The sequence below is a fragment of the Callorhinus ursinus genome, unplaced genomic scaffold (genome assembly GCF_003265705.2).
Source record: "Callorhinus ursinus isolate GAN/ISIS: 27379988/994484 unplaced genomic scaffold, GSC_fseal_2.0 scaffold1372, whole genome shotgun sequence".
In the NCBI taxonomy this organism is placed as follows: domain Eukaryota; kingdom Metazoa; phylum Chordata; class Mammalia; order Carnivora; family Otariidae; genus Callorhinus; species Callorhinus ursinus.
The window spans coordinates 5,308-11,036 of NW_027398427.1; the positions used below are offsets into that span (position 1 = coordinate 5,308).

Consider the following 5,729-nt stretch of genomic DNA (forward strand, 5'->3'; position numbering starts at 1 on the left):
ATTCAGGATCCTGTACTCATGGCTAGCCATTGTCTGGACCATGTTTGATACTCAATACATATTCCTCGAATGCATGAAAGATATTCTCAATAAAACAGTAGAATGCATGACCTCTGGGGGGGAAGGAGGGAAATGAGACAAAATGCCTAATCAGAGATGGAACAGGGGGGAATCTCTTCGGGGGGACAGTACCTACACAAGATACCAAAATTAACTTCTTAACTCTAAAATATAAATTGTCGCATTTCAACTATGTGAGCTATGCTATTCATGAAAAATTAATGATGTCTTTTTTCTCTTTCCTGATAGTCAGTGCAACCACATGCAGTCAGGCAATGATACAAGGATATCAGAATTCCTTCTTCTGGGATTTTCAGAGGGACTGGAACAGCAGCCCCTCATATTTGGGCTCTTCCTCTTCATGTACCTGATAACTGTGCTTGGAAACCTGCTCATCATCCTGGTTGTTGTCTCTGACTCCCATCTCTCCACCCCCATGTACTTCTTCCTCTCCAATCTGTCATTTGCAGACATCTGCTTCACCTCCACCACCATCCCCAAGATGCTGTGGAACATCCAGACTCAGAGCCAAGTCATCACCTATGCAGACTGCATCACACAGATGTACTTTTTCATCATCTTTTCAGGGTTGGATATCTATCTTCTGGCTGTGATGGCCTATGACCGCTTTGTGGCCATCTGTCACCCCCTGCAGTACATGGTCATCATGAACCCCTGGCTCTGTCTACTGTTGGTACTGGTGTCCTGGCTCACGAGTGTCTTGCATTCCTTGTTACAGACCTCAGTGGTGTTGTGGCTGTCCTTCCCTGTGTACAGAGATGGAAATCCCCCACTTTTTCTGTGAACTCAATCAGATGATCCAACTTGCCTGTTCTGACACCTTCCTCAATAACATGGTGATGTATTTTGCAGCTATGCTGCTGTCTGGTGGTCCCCTTTCTGGGATCCTTTACTCTTATTCTAAAATAGTTTCCTCCATTCATAGAATCTTTTTAGCTAAGGGCAAGTATAAAGCTTTTTCTACCTGTGCATCTCACCTCTCTGTTGTCTCCTTATTTTTTTGTACCAGCCTAGGAGTGTGCCTTAGCTCTGCTGCTCCCCAGAGCGCCCACTCAAGTGCAGTAACCTCGGTGATGTACACGGTGGTGACGCCCATGCTGAACCCCTTCATCTACAGCCTGAGGAACAGAGACATAAAGAGGGCTCTGAAAAGAATCATTGGGGTTCAGTGATGTAAGGACCAGTGGTCCTGGGGCTGAAGAAGTTCCCATGACTGCAGGACTCAGTCTCAGAGCCAGAAACTGCCATTCTTCAATCAGGCTGTGGAAGTAAAATCTGCCCCTTCTATTTATTTTCTGGAATTTCCATTTGTTTGGATTCAACTTCCGCATTTGTTTAAGTACCTCACTTTATTAAGCTCCTGCTCCTGCTGATAAACTTCAATAATAGAGTAATCATGAATTCCGTCCCCAAATATCTGTACAAATGCCTAGAATGGGAAGAAGTAGACTCTTAAAATTTCTCTCAGTTCTCGTTGTTTTTATAATTGTGTCTCTTCGCTAGGACTGTATAACTAGCCATTCTGAAAACATGTGTCTTTATATAACACTTTTATTATCAAATGAGATTGTCTGGTGGGGAGTTGTTCTGACCTATTCTGCACTACTTATCATTCTCTACCTTGTATTTCTAAAGGTCATCCATGATGTTGTATGGAGCTGTTGTTCACATCTTTCTTCAACTAAAAGATGATATTTATTTAATTTATATATGTAGGTTAATCTTACAGTTTATGGAAAAAATAATTTACCAAATGTAAATTGCCTTAATTGCATTCCGCTATTTCTATACCCATATGTGACACTTTGCCTTCTTCCCAGTTACAAGACATTTCTCCCACCCCTGTCAGATGTGACTCAGCTATGGGCGCTTTTGACCCAGTATGAGTCATACACCATTAGAATTTTAAATTCCCACTAATTTATTAGAGCATAATTACATAGAGTAAGCTGCACATACATTAACTGTACATTTTACTGAAATAAAGGTGCCATACTTGAATTAAGCATACCTATTGTACGGGTCCATTTGTAAGAACTTGAGAAGAGGCACAGGAAGTTTTATCTGCATTTTTATGTTATTGTTAAAAATGTAATTGACCTGGACATCCATTTCCTTATTTCTGAAGGTAATGTGGAACTTGAAATTAAAGTGGTGAGGAACAAATAAAATGCTGAATACACTTTGTTGAGTCCAAAGAAAAGATTTGATAAGGAGGAGTGTGTGTATGGATGTGAGTGTGTGCACTCATGCATGTCTTTCTTTCAAATAAACATGCTCACACACACACATACACACACTGCTTTATAATCCCAACTATTATGTTGAAAGAAAACTTGAGAGAAATTTGCAGAATATTGTAATGAAAAGGAATGTTTGCATGAATGTGAAATAGAAAGAATGTAGAAATTTTGACACAAAGATTTAAAGTAGAATGAGTGGGGGCGCCTGGGTGGCTCAGTTGGTTAAGCAACTGCCTTCAGCTCGGGGCATGATCCTGGAGTCCCGGGATCGGGTCCCACATTGGGCTCCCTGCTCAGCGGGGGGTCTGCTTCTCCCTCTGACCCTCTGACCCTCTTCCCTCTCGTGCTCTCTGTCTCTCATTCTCTCTCTCAAATAAATAAATAAAATCTTTTAAAAAAATAAAGTAGAATGAGTGATTAATGTAAAAAAAAAACTTTAGGATGGGGTACCCAGGTGGCCCAGTCAGTGAAGCATCTGACTCTAGGTTTTGGCTCAGGTCGAGATCTCATGGTTGCAAGATCGAGCCCCACATCAGTCTCCATGCTCACTGTGGAGTCTGCTTAAGTTTCTCTCTTTCTCTCTCTGCCACTCCCCTCCCTCACTCTATCTCTTTCTCTCTCAAATGAATAAATAAGTCTTTTTTAAAAACCCTTTAGGGTGACTTAATTTTAGTAATTAATTACTTTTCCTATCTTAAGGCCTCAAAGGCCTCAAAATCAGAACAATTTTGCATTTATGCAGTGGAAAATTCTCTGTACCATCTGATGGGGCCAAATATCTCCAAATTCACTCTAATTTCTCTATTTAATGTGGGATTTCAACACAAAATTCCCAAGGGAAGCTAACTGAATTATTTAAGAGGCTCAAACTCAGTGCCTGCAAACAATATCTTATTGGATAAATATCTATATTAGATTCCTTTCACTGTTTTCACAAATCACCTCACTAGTGTCTAAAAACAAATAATTCTCTGAAAGTTTTAGAGATCAGAAGCATGAAAGGGGTGTCATTGGACTGAAATAATGATAGATATCTATCTATCACTGGCTCCATGGGTTGGAGGTAACTACCAGGATATAGGAAAATAAATGACTAATTTCACACAAACAAGTGTTTTTATAACCTAGCAAAAGTGCTACCACATATATTTTAGAGTCAGGAAATTAATTTCAATGTGTGTGTGGTCTCATCCCCATTAGGGCATCCCTAGCACCGATTCATATCAGGAATTCTGTATCCACCTCAGTCTGTTCCTCAAGCATAATGTAGAGTCTTGATTCCTTGAGAATATTTTTCATTCCTTTCAGGGATACATACTGAGTATTGACCGTGTTCTAGGTACTGTATAGGCAATGAATATAGTGTGCTGATAAAAATGTCCTTACAATCCTATGACAGAGAAAGAATATAAGCAAATACTAACAATCCAATCACATGTCAGATAGTGACAGGGGCTGTGAAGACAAAGAAAGCAGGTATAAAGAAGAGTTGATGGGGTGTTATTTTTTTCCTGGACGTCCACATGAGACTTGCAAAGGTGACGTGTGAACAGGACCTCGAGGGAGATAAGAAGGGAGATTATCTCAGGAAGTGTGCACCCAGCAGGGGCAACGGCTAGTGTTAAGGCCCTGAGGAAGCTGTTTGATTCAGAAAATCAAGGCTCAAAAGAAAACCAGGGTGTCAAGGGGAAGGAGAAGAAGGAGACAGATGAGAGGTAGTGACAGTGCGTGTTGAGGAAGGAACCAGCCACCCCACTATGGCTGAAACTTCAAGACACAGGAATCCCTCACTTTATTAATTTTGCAAAACTTTCTTAATTTTGTTATAAAGGTGTCCCATGAGTTGAAATGCACACCCACATCAGTAACTTCTGTTGATTGAGTTCTGGCCTCTGTCAATAAGAGTCACTTTGGAATATGTGAGCCCTAGTACCCCGACTGTGAGGACTGCCCTCAGTTCACAACACACACACACACACACGCACACACACACACACACACACACACACACACAATGGTCTCCTGGGCTACCGACTGCCATGCCTTTTTTACCCCCAGCCACACTAGTTAGGCCAGCAGCAGATACACATCAAGATTGCCTGATCTCATTATCTTTCTCCTAAAGAAGTGTTACCCAGAAATTCCTACGGACAATAAACTTGGGGATACCTATTGGTATGCTCATTTTCTGATGTCAATTTAAATAAACATGGGCAATCTGTTCAGTAAAGACAGAGAGAAAAGAGAGGAATGACATGGACATGAGTGGGGAAACAGATCTAATAGTGCAGGTGGCCCTCGAGAGACCAACCAGGAAGAATAAAAAGCATCTTTGGTTCTGGTGAAATTCCTGCTCTCCTTAGATCCCCTTGATGCTCAGCAAAAATAATAAAGGAACAAAAAGACAAAAGTAGTGATATTTTCATGGTGTGAAACATGTTATTTTTTTTCTTTAAAATTTTTATTGTTATGTTAATCACCATACATTACACCAATAGTTTGTGATGTAGTGTTCCATGATTCATTGTTTGTGCATAACACCCAGTGCGTCCATGCAGAACATGCCCTCTTTAATACCCATCACCAGGCTAACCCATCCGCCTACCACCCTCCCCTCTAGAACCCTCAGTTTGTTTTTCAGAGTCCATCGTCTCTCATGGTTCGTCTCCCCCTCCGATTTACCCCCCTTCATTCTTCCCCTCCTGCTATCTTATTCTTTTTTTTTTCTTAACATTTATCACATTACTTATTTCAGAGGTACAGATCTGTGATTCAACAGTCTTGCACAATGCACAGCATTCACCATAGCACATACCGTCCCCAGTGCCTATCACCCAGCCACCCCATCCCTCCCACCCCACCCCCACTCCAGCAACACTCAGTTTTTTCCTGAGATTAAAAATCCCTCATATCAGGGAGGTCATATGATACAAGTCTTCCTCTGATTGACTTATTTCACTCAGCATGACACCCTCTGGTTCCATCCACATCGTTGCAAATGGCAAGATCTCATTCCTTTTGATGGCTGCATAATATTCCATTGTGTATATATACCACTTCTTCTTTATCCATTCATCTGTCGATGGACATCTTGGCTCTTTCCCCAGTTTCGCTATTGTGGACATTGCTGATAAAAACATCGGGGTGGGTGCGCCTGGGTGGCTCAGTTGGTTAAGCGACTGCCTTCGGCTCAGGTCATGATCCTGGAGTCCCGGGATCGAGTCCCATGTCGGGCTCCTTGCTCAGCAGGGAGTCTGCGTCTCTCTCTGACCCTCTTCTCTCTCGTGCTATCTCTCATTCTCTCTCTCAAATAAATAAATAAAATCTTTAAAAAAAAAAAAAAAACATCGGGGTGCACGTACTCCTTCGGATCCCTACATTTGTATCTTTGGGATAAATACCCAG

General features: G+C 41.6%; 1 pseudogene; it reads left to right on the plus strand.

The window, feature by feature from the left end:
* Window positions 1-322: 322 nt before the first annotated feature.
* Window positions 323-1,253, plus strand: LOC141372132 (olfactory receptor 7A17-like; annotated as a pseudogene).
* Window positions 1,254-5,729: the final 4,476 nt, after the last annotated feature.